Raw genomic sequence first — 20,631 nt, 5'->3', positions numbered from 1 at the left:
CAGACATGCAAAACCAGATTGGGAGCTGGGGTTACATTTAAAACTCCAAGTCTCAGAGAATAAATTTACTTATACGGTAAAACCAGACCTATTCAGTAGGTGAGTGCAGCAGTGACGGAAAGGCCGGAGCGCCGCAACTTCTCTAGCGAAGTAGCCCTGAAAAGGGCTGGGCCAAAGTGCGTGTGAGCGGCTTCGGGCAGGCCAGTGATTCCAGCTCGGCTCAGCAGCAGCGGGCAGGCGACATGGGAAGAAGGGACGAGAAAGCTGGTCCAGCGTTCCTCTAAGCACAAACCTTTATTCAGGCAGAGCTTTGGCAAAGGGAGCCAGCAACAGCTAATCTCCCGAACAGGGGAAAACCCGGGATATTTATAGGGGAGGAGAGGGGCGGGGGGGAGCCCGAGATACATGTATTGGGGTGGGACAGCAGGGGGGAACACCAATGGGGCACAACAGTTTAACATAACTAACTCAAAGATCCCTGGGAGCGATACATTGTCTCTCTCTTACAGAGAAGTATCTTGTCTCCAGGGGAGAGCCAGGATCTCGGGCTCGGCGGGCTCCTTCGCAACCACGCGTGGGATTTGCAGCACACATTAACTTCTACCTTCTAAAGCTTTAAAGCTTAGGGATATTTTTCATTATTTCTATCGAACCATAGGAGAGTGCAGTTTGTGTAAATTTGGGAGAAGGGAATCAGAGAATTATAGAGTGTCCTGCATTGGAAGAGGCCTTAAAGATATTCCAGTTCCAACCCCCTGGCATGGGCAGGGACACCTTCCACTAGCCCAGGTTGCTCCAAGCCCCATCCAACCTGGCCTTGGACAGTTCCAGGGATGGGGCAGCCTCAGCATCTCTGGGCAACCTTTACCAAGGCCTCACCACCCTCACAGAAAGGAATTATTTCCTAATACCCAAACTGAACCCACTCTGTTTCAGTTTAAAGCCAGGGACAAGTTTGCAAAATCCAGTCTGTCTCCTAGAAGTTGACATCACTTTTTTTTAAAATTCTTTTTTTATTCCTACATAGACTGTAGAATGACATAAAAGAGAAAATACCATGTTGTATGTCTGCAGGGTAGAACTTTATCTGCCTCTGAGGCCTGGCTGGTAGCATTAAATTTTGGCAAGACTGTACTGAGAGAAGTAAGATACCCTGGAACTAACCCTCAGAATCAAAATGCAAAAACTAGAACATCAACAAAGCTCATACAAGAAACATTTTATCTATAAGATCATATACTTCATATTAGAAATAAAACATAAATCTTGTTATTTAAAGACATGAGATGGACAGTTTCTTGTGTGTTTTAGAAGTGATTTAAAAAGCAGGGCGACAGTAGTTCCAGCATTTAAAATGCTGTCTTTCCTTAGTGTTAGGCCCACTCTATTTTAACACTTTTACTAGAACCGCTCAGTTCTAGACCATGTGATTTTCAGCCAATAGTTTACACAGAGCTAATACTGAATATTGTGGCATCATAAAGCCCACCACATTTGTGTTATATTTCTGTAGATTTCTGTTGGCTCCTTATCTGCTTCCACTACAGGATTCGGGATTAGCTGTGAGACAATGTGTGTGCAAGTCATGCACAAAAGGGAATAATGGGCAACATGTCTTTGTATACTGTCGATACTTAAGATTCTTAAGGGATATTTGAATTTTTGCCTTGCTGTAAGAATGTCATTGACAAATTACCCTTTAATTCCTTGAAGCATTGAATTCCTTCACTCCATTATTAGGTGGCAGAATAAAGAAAACAAAGAAAAAGCAGCAGTCATTCCAGAGGCTGAGATCACTTTAGTATTTTGAATTTTTTGTGCATCTTTACATTGGCTTCTGATTAGAAGTGTCATGTCCTGCCAGCACAGTAAATGGTGAGGTTAATTCCTGACTGTCTGAAATTATCCATGCAGACATGACCTTAGCCCAATTCCTTTTCACATCAAAGCTCCCTTACAACACTCAAGACCCCGTTCTGCCTCTATTTCTCATGCCCGCGTTTGAGTTTACAGATTTTTTCCTAGCCCTTGTATGAAGGGAATATGTGATTAGATTTTGTATTGTTTCCTGGAAGGAATTAGGAATTATATATAACATCAATATAAATTATTTATCAGGGGGACTCATATAATTTATGTTCACTTTCAGATCACATACAGTGTCATTGCAGTTATAAAATGGACTTAGTTTAGGTACTGTACACTCCATTGCAGGAGTGATTTTATGTGTGGATGAGATTATCTTATTTTTATTTTTTTTACATGGACATCCTGAATGCTGTATAGGAAAATTTTATAAAATCTGTGGCATTATTTTTTCACCAGTGGTCCATAAATGTGCCAAAGATGCACTGGTCAGGAAAACACCTTTTACATGGGTACAACTCATGCCTTCAATTCAATGTAATGGTTTTGCAGGAGCTGACAAATATTTTCAGTGCTTTGTCCAAGAATATTGTTCTTCTGAGGCTTCAAGAAAATTCATCTGCTAGCATTGTTTTCATTATTTATTAATTTTAAAGACCACATAAAACTGATAGTCCTGCTGCTGAATTAGAAGAACAGACAGAAGAACACTCAGAAAAACCACCCAAGTTGTACTATCAAGTTTTGTGTTTTCTGAATTGATCGGGTTTTGTATTTCACCTTTCAGTGATACATCGTTCTTATGATAATAGTTACAGTTATTATTCTATGATAGTAGCAGTAATAGTAACAATATTTTTTCTGTGATAGATGTGGTATTGATATTTTATCCATGTCTTAAATACTGTGTAATTAAAACCATTTAATATGCATCAGAGATACACATGTACTTATATTGCCTGTAACTCTTCACATTTCAGACTTACACAACCAGCATGTTTTAGATGCTTTCCATTGTCTGGAATGAATAATACAATGCACAAACTATTACTGAATAAACACTCAAACAATTTTTTTTTTCAGATTGTAATTTTAAATAGTGTAGCAGTGGACACTAGAAAAGCAATGAGATGTTTATTAGTACACATATCCTAAAAATATGATTCCCAAAAAAATGCTACATATTTATCTTTTTTTTTTTTTTAGATTTGACAATTAGCCTGTAGTAGTAGGTATAGAACATTATCAAAGTCAAATCATCGGCATTTTTTGTCTTCTCTCAAAAGCCAAGTGAATGGCACTGTTTTTTCAGCAATGGTCCATTGATGGTCATCAAATGCCTCTCTGCATTTAAAAAGAAAATTGTCCTAACTGACCCCCTCCACACAATGCTGTAGGAGGCTCTTTAACCTGGGAAGAAACAGAACAGTTTTTGCTGAATGAACTTTGAAAGATGTTCCAGTTCTTGTACTACTACCAAATTAGGACACTTGGTTAAGTGTTCACATCAATCTTGCTGCATAAATTTTCCAGAAGGTGACTGGTCATGGTGATAAATGGTCAGTCTCTATTTTTGTGGCAATAATTTTAAAATTTCCTTTACTTGAGCATCCCAGTCTTTTATTATGATCATAGATTACATATTTTGAGCATGATTGGGAAGCACTGTCTCCCAGGATGTCAGCAGGAATTCTGCTGTTGGTTATCTGCAGCTCAAAATATCTTCCACATTTCTTGCAATTGCGACCACAATGAATGTAAACACACACAGTTCTGTCTTCGTATGGTTCAAGAAATATACCAAGAAATCAAGAGCAGATTTTGTGATCAATTCTTTGAGGGAAGTGTCAGCACTTGTTCTGTTGTGGTGTCCCGGAGAAGGGAGATGAGCTGTTGGCCGGAGATGGTGAGGGAAAAACTTGTGTCCCGTTATTACTGTACTACTGCTAAATAGAAAATAATATGACATGAGAATTTGTACTTCAAAATTACATCCAAAACCCCAGAATAAGATAAAATAAAATAAATAAAATAAAATTTAAAAATAAGTTAGTGCTTTTTAAAACATTGCAGGGAAGCATTGCAAGGTTGACATGTTGACACCTAAATATATTCATCTGACAAATGCCAATGTTTCCTGAGCATCCTGAGCAGAATGTTTTATGACTTTCTCTGGAGCTTGCTGGGGATACCACTGAATCAGGATGAACATATTCTTGCTTGATTGCCACACTAGTATTAAAAACAAAGTTATATACACAATGGAGCGTCTTTATGTGTCTGCCAAATAAAATGGAAGAGGATCCAGGTGTTGCATCCAAAGTTAAAGTATCATCATGTTCTTGGGAATCAGAAATGTGTTTGCTTCTCGGATTAAATAATTTTTCATTTGCAGAGATTTTAACAAAAATTTCTGTAATCTCGAGACAGCAAGTGCTGAAGGTCTACAAAGGCCTGATTGTTGCACAGGAATGACAGAAGAATACAGATTATCACAAGCAGGGTGAGTATCAAGTTGCACTCAATTTGGCTATGAAAATATGTAATATAAATGTCATAATCACAATATGCATGCGCATTTTCAACACGATTTTTCTTCAACAAATTTTTCAAAGAAAAGGTGAATTGAAGGCAGGGATGACACAGTCATCCTCCACAATATTTAAGAAATATTCTAATGGATGATTGATTGATTGATTGATTGACTGGTTGTATGTTGGGACCAAATCTTGGTATTTATTTTGAAGCATAAGCATCCAGAAGTTTGTGCTGGTTTTCACGTAGGAATCTTACAACTCAGTTGTCTGTAGCAATTCCATGTTTTGATCAAATCTTTCCTCTTGGTTGAACTGCTAAGTGGATTAAAGTCTTTTATTCCCTTGTATATTCTTGGTATTATGCAAAATTTAATCACAACCATCTCCTGGGCAAAGCTGAGAAATGTCAGTTAACAACTTCCAAGAATGTTTTCTACATTATAGCAAGAGTTGATCCACACTTCTTAGACTTTCTGTTGTTGAGCTCCATGAAATGAATGCATTTTTCCTTCAAAGAAGGAACTGGAGTGCCAATTGGTTTGCTTTTATTAATCAAGAAAGCCCATTGGTCAGTCATGTTTTTCACGGTGCTCTGAAAATACATACTGTTATGAAAGCATCCAGGAATCAACAAGAACAGATGTGTTAGCTAACTTTTCAAGTCAAAGTTTGCTAGTAGATTTTACTCCTGCTTTTAAATAGCAAGGCAGGGACTTTGCTCATTGTTTGTAGCTAATGCCTTGCCTTCTTCACAATGGAGCTCTGAGGGAAAGTCAGCTGTACCACCCTCAGAAAGGACTCTTTGATGAAGAAAAACAGTGAAAATTATTACAACCAGGCGTCCAGCTTGGTACATGGTGCTTCCATCTCCAAGGCACCATCCTGTCAACTTCTCCAGACAAACCTGTCATTTTACTCCAAATTTGCAGGGGGAACTCCCCCCTTTACATAGATTAATGATGTTCTGAGTCTTGGAGGGAAATGTTTTATCAAACTTGCACAGTAAGGATACATCTGGTACTCAGCAGCAGTACCTGACATGCAGTGCTACTGTCTTAGTCTTTAAATTTTTAATTTTCTGTAGCTGCCTCTTGTGCATCATGTTGAACTGAATTCAGATACTTTACTGAAAGAAAACTTGGAAATATCTTCAATTTTCTGTTCTTTTATTATTGAAAATTTCTGATATGTCTTTGCATGAAGAGGAGGTTGTCCGTACTACAAAACTTTTGTCATTCTTCTAGTGACAGGTGTAGATCTTACTGCACATCTTCAAACAGAAGTCCTTTGTCCTTAATACTTAAAATCAGATGATGGGTCAGAATACTTCCTCCTCAATTTAGGAATTTGAGGGTTTTTTCAGAAATGGTATATCATTCAACTTTAGGTTCAGATTTGGTAGCAATGTGGCGTGTGGGGTTCTTTTGACAAGGTTAACTGCCTGATGTGGTACCAGAGTCCCATGCTAGCCCACAACCACCACGGCACCATGCTGAGAAGGGGACACACTCCAGGAGGAGGATGATGTGGAGTGCAGCTTAGAGCTATTATTGCTCTACAGCACATTATAGCTGTCAGCACTGTGTGTGGAGGCAAGGACTGAAAAGGACGCTCTTTGTATGGGTTCCAGGAAGAAGTTTATTGCCCAAAAGGGTCAGGGACAAAAAGCAAAAATCATAGGTGTGCAGGAGCGATAATATAAAGGGGCGGTTCAGAGGGCAGTTACAAATACTTGACCAATAGGGAAAACTCAGGAGGATCAGAGGGCGGGATTCACAAGGTTCCAACAAATGGGGAAACACAAGGTGGAGACACAAACTGACAAGCAGGTAAACAATCCACTGGGGCTTCCTGGTGCCCCAGGGAATTCCAAAGGGGAAGTCCAAGCTGGGAGTTGGCACAAGGATTGACCGGGAACTCACTGGAACAGGGGCAGGGATCAGGGTGGATGGTACTCAATGGGGAAAGCAAAATACAGGATTGACAGCCCAGGGGGGAGGGACAGAGAACATTCTGGGCAAGGAGGCAGGGTTGTGACAGGGATTGGCAGGCAACTGAGGAGGTACAACTTGTGGCAAACCAACTGAACTGAGGAGTGACAGAGCATACCAACAGAATATAATATTTACAGCAGAGAGAACAGAGATGCACTGCAATAATTACCCTCTTTCTACCCGTGTGTTTTCCTCTCATTAAATGGCCTGTAAACTAGTGCCCCAACATATACATACTTGACCATGGTAGAAAATCCTAGTCAAACATTATCATCAAATATGCCAAGATCTTAATGAATTTTTAAAAGTCACAGAGTGGATTTAGTAATTTTAATAATAAATAATAATGCTTTTTTAATTGTGTTTTGTGTTTTTGAACTCCTTAATATACAAGCTTTCCTCTGGAAATGCAAGCACTGGAAGGTCTTTTTTCCCCTTTATGGGATCTGAGATGTCTAGGGTCACAAGAGGTATGGTATTAAAGAAAACATCAAACACTATAAAGACAGTGATAAAACCACCAGGAGAGTAGTCATGGCTGGAATGTGGCTTTCCTGAAGGAAGGTGTCACACTTCTGTCCTGCATCTTCTGTTCTGCTGTTAACTTCAGTTTATGTGATCATAACTTCACTTGCCCCTCACGGTAAGGGCTTGGTGCTCCTTTGCACAGTGGCTTTCCACTAATGACACCTTCATTTGGGATCCTACAGCCTTCTGGTACTAATTGGACAACATAAGCATTCTGTCAACTCTGTCAAGTTGGCCTACATCATGTATCCTCTAAACTCTCAGCAAATATATTTTATTAAGATTATGCAGAAGAAAATGCCACAAATGTCACTGCTGTAGGATACACTAGAAAACAGAGGGACTTAACTTTGTGTAAAAAATTGACCAACTGCCTCCAATGCAGCTCCCAGAGCAGTAGCCTCTGTGTTTTGATGTGGAATCCTCACTAGTTCTTGTTGATAGCCAGCCACAAATGGGAATAAAATCATGCAGACCCTGAATTAACCACTCCCACTTTATTTGGCTCAGCTGACAGGCTGCTAGGCAGCTTGGATGCAGATAAGGCAAAAATGTGGGAACTGATGTGTCAGATTTCTGTTGATGGTCCTGTTTATGGGAAGGTTTCTTCACATTAGAAATTCCAAGTCTTACCTCATTCCAGTACACAATAAAATAAAATGTGCAGAGATAGAGTGGACAAAACATATATTTGCAGTGTCTGTGACTGTCTCGGTTTTAGAAGACAGGTGTCTGCTAGGGAGGGCAGGAGTCTCCTTTGGAATGAAAGAATGTAGACTCCCTCTCTCTAAATTATTATAATTCTGAAGTCAAGAGGCTCTCAGGCAGAGATCTGGGGATAGGAATAACAGTTCTTTACTAGTATAACCAGGCAAACAAACAACAATAACTACAGCATTAGCAAGAAAACAGAACCAGGGACCCCATGACAGCTTTCTCGGCTGAGACTGGATGGAGGAGAGGCTTTGTTTTCACAAACCCCTCGGGCAGTCATTCCCGGTGCTCCTGCAGGGCTCTGAGGAACACTTGGAATGAGCTGAGATTCTGGGCCGGTGGCTGAGGTGCATCAGCAGTTCCGTGGCAGTGGCTGGCACTGCCACACATCCCGGCAGGACAGGGGGTGCGAGGCCACCAACAAAGAGGGAAGAAGGAGAAGAAGCAGCAGCAGCTCCGTCTGGGTGATGGCAAAATTCCCTTCTCTCCACTGCAACAGCTCTGCGCCCAACGTGTCCTTCTCCGAAGCTGAAGAAAGCCCACCAAACTGTTCCCACCCTCCTTTTCTCATGCCCCCCTTCCCCACCCGGGTCCGGCCAAACTCTTTGTCTTTTTTCAAGCACCCACATTTAGGTTGTCCCCGCAACGAATGGGCAAAAATTCCATAGGCGAGACAGAACTAAAAGGACACCTAACCCCCAACAGTGACTTAAATATCAGAAACTGTATTTCAAATAGGATTGCCAATGAATAGAAGGAAAGCTTGGTACAGCTGAGGAAATGTAGTAATCCTTTTCCCTGTTGGTTACCCTATGGATATCTAAACTAAGATAAAAAACAAAGAGCATAAATAAAAGTGGCTAATCACAGGTTCTTAGCAGACACAGAAACAAATTTTCAAGGCCTATTGTGTCCTTGTAAAGTTCATAAAGCAAAGACAATGCAATGGCTTTGGACACATTAGAGCACAGAGAGTGAACAATTCACGCCCTGAATTGACTGGAAAAGTAGTAGAAAGTTACTGGTTCTCATTGTACAAATCAATACCAAAAGGCAGCTTGTGTCTTTCAATGGAAAAAAGGGAAAAATTGTGGAATAATGATCCATTAGCAGTCTAAGAAGATTCAACTTTTTACTGTAAGTAAATAATGATTTAATACTAGACTACGATCGAGTTAATGTGAAGTATGAAAAATTATTTTTTCCAATGCTGCAAAATTTGACATATAAGATAACGGAAGACATTAATAAGTGGCTATGCTGGAGAGTCATTTTTATTGTCCTTTGAAGTAGGTCTGCTGCTGTGCATTTCCCAAGGACAGCAGGACTGCAGAGATCAAAAGGAAGGTGGAGCAAATGGCTCATCATCATTAGCTTAGAGGAAAATTTAAAGACAACTAGGTAAACTTGTTCAGAATAATCAGGGTTTTAGTGTTCTCTGAGAAAGATGTTTTTCACCACTTCTGGATCAGGCCATTGATTGCTGTGATAACTCTGAGAATGTGGATTCTACTCATGTATGAGGTCTGCTCATTTCAAAGTGAATTCAGTATCTGAGTTACCTGTCAAGCAAGAAAAAGAAAGAGCAATTATTGCCAAAGGTGATTTTGAGTTATCAACATTCAGGGGCTATCAATTTTCAGGGCTAGTTGAGACTATTTATTTCCCTAAAAAAAGTAGTATCAAACACCAAAGAGAAATGAAGAGCATCCAAGAAAAATTTGCCTAAACAATAAAATAGTCATGGCACAGGCGAAAAATTCACTGAGCATGAAATTAAAATAACAAGGCTATACATTTATAACCAAAATGAGAAGCATGCTGATAGCCTTTGAAAATAAACAAATATAAAAACTCTTACTAATTTGCAGTTCTACAAATTCTCTTCAGTCTTTTCATCAACCTATTCCTGCAGAGGAATAGGTCAGTGAATCTACCTTCAGAAGTTAGAGCTGATTCAGAACAAAAGGTGAACTTCTAGATGCTGGAAACTGGAGCTTTATAATAGTGAAATAATAAAATACATATTGTACTGGGTGTTGGTGTCAAGATTTTTGTGAAGGGGAACTGCAGAGGCTGCCTTGTGCCAGACACAGCCTGCATGTCCCCATGGTATTGAGAAACCACCAGCTATTCACCACCCTTCACAGAAGTAATTGTGAACGACGTTTATTTCTATCTTTAGCACACCTTTTATAGGGTTTTACAGGGTCTGCGGGCAGAGCAAGCTACTATTGGCTAACACACACAGTTTACATTTTTTCTCCTACACACAAGAATATTGTTTTGCTTTACTCGCTCTTCTGCAGGCAAGTTTCAAGGATTTTAGCCCTTAATATCACGACTTATTTCAAAGACTGGTTTGTGCATACAGGCCTTTACTAATATATAAAATATATCAACAATTCCCCCTTTCTCTTTTTGCACAAACCAGGCTTTGTATAAGATAACATAGAACTTAGACTGTCATCCCAATTAACATTATAAGTAAGGTCTGTCCCCCTACTAGCACAAGAGACCTCAACCATCCAGTGATGCCCAAGCTGGCAAATCAACTTCCAATGGGGTCACTATCTTCTTTCAGGGCATGTAACCCATCCTGTAGCTGTTGTAGTTGCTTATGGATGGAAGCTGAATGATCAGTAGGATTCAGGCAGCACATGCCTTCAAACTCCTCACAACCATGTCCTTGTGCTAAGAGTAAAAAGTCAATTGCAGCTCGGTTTTGTAATACTGCATGACGTACACTACTCACATCGGCTGAAAGCTCACTTAACATTGTGGATGTTAAGTTCAATTCTTTCTTAGTCTAACAAGTGAGCCTTTTTAGAGTTGCTAAGCCTTAATTCATTCAGGCTTCGCTTTGACTGTTTGATGTTCTTCATTTTGCTAGCTATATTCAACAATCGATGTAAGCTTGGGTGGAACAAAGTTTCCCAAGATAACAGGGTCTTCTATGTGGACTAGCAGGAATCTAATTCCATGCTCTATCTCCACAGATTAGGAATATAGAACTAGGTAATCGCTTTGGTAATTGTCCTGTGAGATTGCACCATGAATAAAGGCTTTACTTTCAATGGTAGTAATGAGATGAACTATAGGGTTGACTGCATCCCAGTGCTACATTACTTTGTTGGAATGACTTTTTGTCAGGGGTTCAAACATTATCCATCCACCTGAGGTATTGGTGGAACTTAACAAATCTAATTCTTCTGAGGGTTGTAACATTGAGAACTTTGGTAATTTTTGCTTGCCAACAGGCTTCAAGTTGTCTTAATGTGAAGCCAACAGTGCAATTGCACTCTTGCAACATTGCCAATTGATTCAGTTGAGTCAATTGTCAATCTCATTACTAATGAAATCTTTAAATTCTGGAGGATCCCATTCAGGGACTCCTATGAGACAGGTGTGAAAGGATCTCCAGGTGTGGCCAGGCTTAGACACATTGACCTTTGGCCAGTTCAGTGTGCCAGAGTGACCCATATGTTCTGCCACTTTTGGATGTTAGTTAGCAGACAGTTGGTCGGGACTATACACCACAATTACCAGAAGCAGTTTGTTCCATGTAAATGATATTATATTTGCAAACTCACAGCTAAAGCTTTAACGTTAAGTGAACTTTCAAAGATGCTTATACTACCTCTTGAAGGGGGAATACTTATACTTTATACTAACATAACAATTACTACACAGGCTAAACTCTTTATCTTAAACTATTATCGAACTACCTTTAACACACGTGCTCTGGTATATATGTAGTCTAAGCGTGAAAGCAATTTGCTGAAAGGGTAAACACACAACTACAATTTGCTTTATATACAGCTAGATGGAGTCTCTACACTTTTCATAGATCTTCTACAGAATTTCTCTAACACAGTTCAGTCCTGGAATGTTCACTGCTCCCGCGATGTCAGCTGGCAGCTGATCAGTGACTGAGGGCTTTGATGTTCAGGTTGTTCTTCAGATCCTTCTAAATCTTAAAACAAAGGATACCTGAAAAATTGGTAGAGACACAACATCATAATAACAACATAAAAGTTCTGTTGGCAACTGTCTGTATAGTGTTCAGACACAACTGTGTCCTGACAGCTCCACTTCTGATCCATGTCTGAAGTACCACGGCTGTGTGATGACATCTCTGTTCACTGGATCTCATGTGTCAGAGGCACACAGTCTGGTCAGATGGACAGGTGACCGTTTTGAGCCTGCCAACAAAACACAGACACTTCTCCCCTTGAAGTTAATGAATTACACTAATCAAATGCTTTTAGAGCATCCATTTCCCCCGTTTTCTTAAAAAAAATAAAATGAGATGTACTTCTGTTATAGACATCAACAGCAACACAAAACCATATACACAATTAATAAGAACTTATACCAGTTAAAAATCAATTAAATCCTAAACATTATTAATAACATATGTAATATAAAACTACTATTAATTACTAAAACACTGCACTAGCATCCCATAGTTAGCAAACAAACAGAAACAAAAAAAATCAGGATTGGGTAATTACCTCCGGAAATGATTCTCCAAGCCCACTTCAAAATTGATCCAGCTGTCATATCAATGGGGCCAAATTGCTGAGTCAAAAACTGACTCAAACACTCTTTTGGTATAGAAAACATCTGGATCTGTTGGCAAATATTCCGTCCAGGTAAAGTCAAGGCTTGGCCAGGGCCTGGCTTTAAACTGGAAAGATGCCTCTGAACATATTTCTAAAACAAGGTTCTCAATACTAGCAGCTATGAGATGCTTACAGCACAGCAAATTGTTAAAATGCATTTGTACCAATCAGATGATCAGGAGCCTTAGGTACCAGACCAATTAAACCGTGCAGCAGTTGGTTTAATCTGAAGCCTCCCCCATGGCAGCTGATCCTCAGCAATGGTACATCTTCTTAAAATTCTGGAAACACTGAAAAATAAGAAAGCTATAACAAACAAAACTGCAGAGATTGCAACAACTCAATAGAACTCCCAATGAAGTCACGGGTGTCACAGACTGTATTCATTTCTGTCCACAAGCAGTGTTTTATCACAGTTGTTTCAGTTGTAGCTGTCTTCATATCTCTAGGAAAATAACTGTACTTTGCAGTTTAAACAAGTGTCCCCAAGAAAACAGAAAACAATTTAAATTAAACAATATTTAAACCTAACAATAATTATTTATGACAAAAGGAAATAACAAACTTAACCTTAAAAGAATATCTAAGTTAGAAAACTTAACTTAAAAACATTCAAGCCTAAACATTATAAAACTTGACTATCCTTAATTCTATTAACACTTAATCTATATTAAATAAAAACATAACTTAATCTTATTCTGTTACTACAAAAGCAACTAAAAGTTTGATATATACCTTTTAAACACAATATAACAATAACATGTATTCACTATAAAGATTATAAAAATGTAACAAATACATCACAATTCTATGTCATCTAGCTTTAAGAATAACCCACAATAACTGCAAATGTTACTAAAAATACTTATTCTTAACAGGAATTTACCTAGTATATGCTTAAATTGGTTAGGATTTTAAAGTGCATCTTTCTAGAGAAAAACCACAACAACACAGGATTTGGCAGGTTGCCATTTAGCTTTTGTAGCACTTTTCAAAAGTACTACATTTACATTTTTTCAGAAACATTAAGTCCAATTTTTAAACTAAAATCCAAAATACAAATTGGTGTATATGCAGTTATATGTGTTTTATATAACAAAAGAACTCACATTAAAATTACCTTATTAAAATTGTGGAAGAAACAAGCAAATAGATAATATATATTTTAACTTAACTTAGTCTTGTACAGTAAAGTTCTCTTAACTAATTATTTTTTAAACCACAAATCTCTTCTGTAGATAACATTAACTGGAATGTTTTCCTAGTAGCTGTAAATCACACCATATTTTAACCTTAAGTTCTAAAACCAATTATTGCAAGGCAACTTCCGTTAAACACTTTTTTCTCTCTCTCTTTTTTTTTTTTTTTTAACTTTCAAAGAATCACAATAATTTCTCCAGTAAAATCCTAAAAACTGCAATTGCATAAACTCATAATTACTTAAAACACAAAATTAACTCTAAAAGGGTATACAAAAACATTTTGAAAACCCAATACATCATGACTTTGTAACAAACTGGGTACTATCCCGGTGCTTTTTCTTAGAGAGGGAGTGGGGGGGGGTTGACTGCCCACTCGGCTGCTGCTGCAGCTCTGCCCTTATCTTTCTTCACATTCTCTACATACTCTCGCAGAGAGGAAAAACAGAGAGAAAGAAAAAAAAAACCTCACAAAGTTAACTTTAACAAATGCAGTTTTTTCTCTCAATCTCTCTTGTTGTTCGCCGATAGAGGAAAAAAGGGCACGATTTTACAAAAGCAGGCGATGTTACACGAAAAGTCTCTCATGGCCAGGTGCTAACAACGGTGATCATTGCAGCTTATCAGTGTGGCCTTGGAACTTTTCTTGTGCTGCTTCTACCCCCAGGGGTGCCTTTGTTCTCTGTGCACACCTCAGTGCTCCCTCATGTCCCCCTGGTTCCGGTGGAAACCAGTCTAAATTTGGTATCTTTTCTTCCAGGGTGGTAAAGATGGGACTTAAATAAGATTGTAATGCTAAAAGTGACTCCAAAAATGAAGCAAATATTTCTGGATGTCTCACATCCTGCTATAACTGAACAGATTCTGTTCGTTGTTTCAGCATTCACTGTGGAACTTTTTTCTCATTATTTTCTTCTCTTTGACTCTCCCTCCCTCTCTCCATGGGCAGCATAGATAGGAGTGTTTGCCCAGCAGTGGAAGGTAAAGGCATCTGCCGCTGTGACGCAGGTAGAATTACAGGGCTCACAGCCTCAGCATATCTCGCATTTCTGTTTTTTAAGGTATTAATTACAATCTGCCAAGTTCGATCGAGAGACACAGTGTCCTTGCTCATTTCCATAATTGCCGTTTCCCATATCAGAGCCGATATATCAGTCCGTTCTTGCACTGCAAAAAGCAGTGTGGGCACTGCCAAATGCCCATGACAATTAGCCCATATAATGAGCATATCCAGGTTCTTTTCCCGGGCTGCTTCACCTTGTTTAACGAGGATGCTGAGAAGCAGTTTATCCACCGCCGCAAATTCAACATCGATGCTAGCGGCAAACCACAAGAGGGAAGGTTGCAACCCTTCTACTACGCCCTCACCTCTCGGTCCCCCCAGCAGCCTGAATTTCCATGTCCTACTGCTCCGCGTCTCACCATGCTCAGGCTGCCTATCTGGTACCAATCCAAGGCAGCATCTATCTGCTCTCAGATCCGCTCCACCAACCTCGGTCCAAGGCTCCGTCCCACCGTGTGTGGATCCACTGAAGCCCCCCTGCCCGCAGGGTGTCCCTGTTTGGGCGCCAAATATTGAGAAACCGCCAGTTTATTCACCAGCCTTCACAGAAGTAAACGTGAACACCGATTATTTCTATCTTTAGCACACCTTTTATAGGGTTTTACAGGGTCTGCGGGCAGAGCAAGCTACTATTGGCTAACACACACAGTTTACATTTTTTCTCCTACACACAAGAATATTGTTTTGCTTTACTCGCTCTTCTGCAGGTAAGTTTCAAGGATTTTAGCCCTTAATATCACGACTTATTTCAAAGACTGGTTTGTGCATACAGGCCTTTACTAGTATATAAAATATATCAACACCATGGGGGAATTTGAGCCTGGGGGAAAAAAAAAAACAGGCCAGTGAAAGAAGCTTTTTTTATTTTTAATTTGGTTTTCACCATCCAACTCAATTTTAATTGGCATTAAATTAAATTAATTTTCTCCAAGATGCACCTGTTTTGTTGACAGTAAGATGAGCTCCCTGTACCTTGACCCATGAACTTTTCTTTCTTGTTTTTCTCCCTCTATTCTATTGAGGAAGGACAGTAAGCAAGCAGCTGGGTGGGCATCCAGAGCCAGCCAAGGACAAGCCACCCGAAATGCATTGACACTGGAGCCTCAGTGACAGCTCCTTTAAGTGGATCCCCACTCCAGTGGAGTCAATGGGGCTGGAAAACCAATGCAAATCTCCCACAGCTCTTTCCTCATGTCATGCTGTTGTCCTATTGCCATTGGAAGCTGGGAGAATAAGAAGGGTGAAAGGAGGGAGAAAGGGCATAGTCTAAATGAAGATGTTGGCATGCAGTGCCAGTGCCAGTGCCAGAGGAGAGATTGCACCTTCTTCCCAAGTACTTCCTTCCTCAGCGCACATTTCCTGATGAGGGTCCTGGCAGTGCAAGAGAGCAGTAAAAAGAAAATTGGGTGAACTCAGCATTGCGATACTCCATCCTGAAGGTCAGAAGACTGGATGAGAGAAGACAAAATACAGGAAGAGCAAAACAGTTCATAAGAAAGGAGCACGCAACACTGGGAGCTGGCATCAGAGAGGTCAGCAAAGCAGGGAGTGGACTGAACACAAGAGTGCAAGGGTGTAATACTGAATACGAGTGCAAGGGTGTGATACTGAAGGTCACAGAAACTTTGGAGTGAGCAATACCAAAAAGAATGAAAATGGTGGTTAGTGAGGGAAAGGTTTGACAAGGCTAATCACAAAGGAAAAACAAATAGTAACCATTGAGATGCAGAACTCAGGTTGGGGTAGGGACAGCAAGGCAGGAGAACAGGATGAACTTCTGTATAATGTTTGCTTCTACACACACACTATTAAAGTTGGACAGTGGTGCTGAAAGGGATTTAAATAGAGTTCATTTCCTGAACTTGTAATGAGTCCATGCACTTTGGGTTTGGCTGAATTATTTTCCATTTTTATTCCTTTTTTTTTCCCCACAGGAAAAAGAAATAATATTTTCAAACCAACTGTAGTTCTGGTCCAAATCAGCTTTAAGATTCTAGTTTGGGAATGACAAGATCAAATTCTCAAAAGCCTTCTCAGGAGATTATGGCCCAGCAAAGATTAAGATATTTCTGCTGTCTTGATCTGGATCCAGAAATTCTTTCCACTTCTGAGTCTGCTTTTCACTGAGTCCTGCTAAGGTGTGTTTGAATCAGAAAAGTCAACTCCAAGCAGTTGTTTTTCTCTCTCCTTTGTCCCCTTTTTTTTTCTCTCTCTCTTTTGTCCTCTTCTCTCCTCCCATGTCCTAACCCCCAACACTCACAGAAGTTTCACTCCCTCCTGTTTCTACCTGGCTGCCAAAAAAAAAAAAGGAAAATAAAAATGTCACAGTTCACACTTCCAGTTTTTTAGCAAGATCAGGTCTTGAGGCTTTTGTTCTCATGTCTATATGAGGTAAAAAACACTCAGCTTTTTTTTTTTTTCTCCAGCCTTAAAACCTGATGTTGCTTTGGGTTTTTTGGTAAAAAGGAAATTAATGTCCTCATGTATTCTCAACAACAAATATTCTCTTTTGTTTTGCATTCAGTTTTTTTGCAATCGTTCTATAGAATCACATGACCTACTGGGCTTGATTGATAGCCAATCTTAAACCAATAATTTTTTTCCTATGCTATTAAGTGTCCCTGCTGATTTCTGTTTTCTGATGTGTTTTTGGCTTGCCATGGTAGGATGCTGTCAAGACAAATATAATTGTCTGATTTTCTTTTTTCTTTTCTTTTTATTTTTTTATTTTTTATTTTTTACTGTCAAAATACTGCACAAGGTGGTCCTCAACTTTCCAGGCAGGAAGCACCAATATCCACACACACATGGAGATCCACACTTACTCATCACAGATGTTGTCACATTGAGCTAATCATGCAGCCTTGTTTAAGAAGCTATAGTTGAAGGCAGAGGAGGAGTTTTCCTAATCCAAGCTTGACTGGTTGCTTGAGCAGTGACTCACTGAGTAGTCACTGTAAATAAATTTGTACCTCAGTTTACTGCACTGTAAAAACAAAGTGTCAATGAAGTGTCTAGAAGCTGAAATGCCATCCTGAGAACATGCTGAGGTGTTTTCTAATTCAGGTGACCATTGGTAAGTGATGTCCTGACTGTATCTCCCCTGAGAAATAAACAAATTTGTACTTGGAAAGCTGCCATTCCCCACAGCCATGCACTCAGAACATTCCTCCTTCTTCATCTTCTCACCTTGTTTATAAGGGACTCTTCAGTTGTTTTCTTTACACTGGAAAATGTGAAACACAAAATAAGCATGAAGAAAAAAAAATTGCTAATGAATGCTAAGGAAGGTAAAACTGTTGGGATTTTTTATTCTTTTAGGAACTATTTCCTCCATAAAATATCTGTGCCTTCTTTTTCTGGGAGGAGGTAAAAAACAAGGAGTTGGGAGCAGGGGTGGGGGGAAGGTTGCATGTGGCTCTAATGATTAAATGTTAGCTTTGTGTTTATTTTTTTTGGACTGCTAGGAGCTGTGTACCATGGTGATACATAAACAGGAAGTGACTAATTATTCATGTGAAAAGAGGCTTCATGAATTACAAGGAAACAGTAAATTATATGGAAAAGCACATTTCACACTCTTTTCAGGATCTAGTTGTGACAACATGGAATTGGTATAATAACCATGCACATTCCTTTTAGTAAGACATGGGAGTGGGTAGGAAAAGGGGTTCTGATAGTAGTGGAATGATTTCCAACAAACCCTTTCTTCTCTTTTTGAGGAGAAAAAAGCGTGTTTTAGCTGTCTGCTCCAGTGTGGCTCATTGAAGTATGTGCCAGGCGGATAAACAAAGCCCTGGCAGAACTGACCAGCCTGGGGAAGGTCAAGACCTGTGGAGTATGTTGTTTGCTAGCAGAACACCAAAGAGAAGGTGTGTGCAGTGCCACCAATTAGCTGGAGATGAAATAACTATTTTAGCAACACAGCACCACTGTCCACTGGCGTGCAGTTGTGCTTCTTTGCTGGCACACTGAAATAGAGGAGTTTTTCCAAACACTCCCCTCCTGTAGTCACCTTGCGCTGCATGGGTTCTTCCTTACTCGAGGGACTGGAGTTCCAGCCTCGCTTGAGGCCTGATCAATCAGATTTGCCTGAGGGCAGAGTCCTGCAGAGTCAAGTCCCTTTGACTGCACTCAGTGTCTGGGATGTCTCTTTTATCGACTGGCCCCAGACAAGGTCATGCAGCAGGGGAGCTAATGATGGAAAATAGCTTTTAGGTAGCAAGCAGCTGTTTTTCCTTCTGCTTCTAATGAAATCACATCAATCAGAGTCTATCCTTGCCTTCACTGCCTGGGGCTGCTTGGCTTCATGACCAGCTACAGAAATCCATCACCTATTTCATTCCATGTATACATCTGGCTGGTTAAAACAGGCAGCCTCACCAAACAGTGCCATATCTCCAGCAGTGTCGGAGCTATTTGGTTCTCAGGTGCTTTGCTGGTGTAGGGTTGTGTTAACAAACACAGAGATTGCCATGCCTGCACAAAACCCTTTGTCACAGAATGCAGTGTCTGAGGAGCATCTGCCACTAGGAAAAACAGGCAGCAAATCTAGTACAACATAGTTTGTGGTCCTGAAAGGTCACTCCACTGACTTGTTAAGAAAAAGAGATACTTTAGCAAGGGCCTTAATAGTATCTTTCCATTAGCACCTAGAATCTAAAGAATGAAGTCAGAATGGACAAGGAGTATGTAGCACTTGAACCCCATAACTTGATTTAAAGTGGTAAAGAGAAAAGAAATTATTTCAACCTTAAATCAGAATGCCAAGAGTTAGTAACACACAGTTTCTGGACATGGGAGACCCTCTCATTGAAAAATTCATGTGCAGAGGTGCAGGCATAGAGAACTTCATGTATGTTGCCGCCCGCAACTTCAGGATCTTGTCCAGGGAAGCAGCAGGATTCTGGGGACCAGCATCAAACACCAACGAGACGGGCTCCCGTTCATGAAACCATTTATTCAGCATGGGAACAAAGTCAGGTCCAGAACAGAGAGCCCCGAACAGAGGCACAGCAGGGGCTTTTGAGGGACAGAACCCCCGAGGGTCCCCACCCCCGAGGGTGGAGTTTAGGGTCAGGAACCATCAGAAACACAGCAAGGGAGAACCCCCAGGGACTGAAACCCAATCAGAGCACCTGGGCCGCCCTTCACAAGGGGTTTGGGGTGGGACAATGTAACTCTTTGTCTTCCCTGAGGCCGCTGCCACACATGTAGACAGGATAATCAGAAAGGGGCCAAAGTACACAGGTCCTAGTTTCAGCCTGCCTTCTGAGGCTGCACTTCTTCCTCATTCTCTGTGCATTTTGAACACCAAGGGTAAAGTTTGTACTATCAAAGAACATTAACTGAGAGTTCACACTGATTTTATTTTTTAGTGGCTTTGCCTGGGATGAAGTGATTGCACAGAGTGACAGTGTCAGAACTAGACAATCAATCCCATGACATCCTTTGAGCTTAGATTGGCTGACAAGAAGGAATGAGAAGAGGGGTTGGTTTATGCTGCAGGGGAAGAGTCCTGCTGCTGAAACACTCCTTACATCAGAGGTGTGGGCCAGTGTGTCATGCCACAAACAGGGTAGAAAAGAGCCAAGATGCCCACGGTCCCTACTTTGTTCTTTATCACCATTCATCAGGTGCCATGACACATTTAGTATTTTCCATTTGCTTTTGGCCAATATGGTCTGGTACTGCTCAACAACAGAAACTTGTTGATTCTGGACTGCTAACTACTACTGGCTGGCACACCAAACTGTAGGGTGACTGAACTGTAGTGGAAGACAGACAGAATTGTTTCCAATGTACACCTAAGGAGGCCCTCAGTAAAGCAAACATTGATTTTGGAGAAGGACTTTTTTTTTATTATTTTTATTTTATTTTTTTTACTTATCTGTTGCCAGCAGGCTGTAAATAGGATCCGTATATTTTTCCCTGTTGATACTAGCCCACACTGGAGTTCATCAGCAGCCTGCAAGCCAGTAGAAGTTTCTGAGCACTGCTAGAAGCCACACACACCTCGGAGCAATGAGGTCTGTCCCAGCTGTCACATACTGGTTCCAAGGAGTGAAGGCACTGCAGACAGCCGTGCAGCCCACGGGTGGC

This window comes from Parus major, chromosome 1A (assembly GCF_001522545.3).
Source record: "Parus major isolate Abel chromosome 1A, Parus_major1.1, whole genome shotgun sequence".
Taxonomy (NCBI): Eukaryota; Metazoa; Chordata; class Aves; order Passeriformes; family Paridae; genus Parus; species Parus major.
This window is presented reverse-complemented; position numbering follows the sequence as displayed.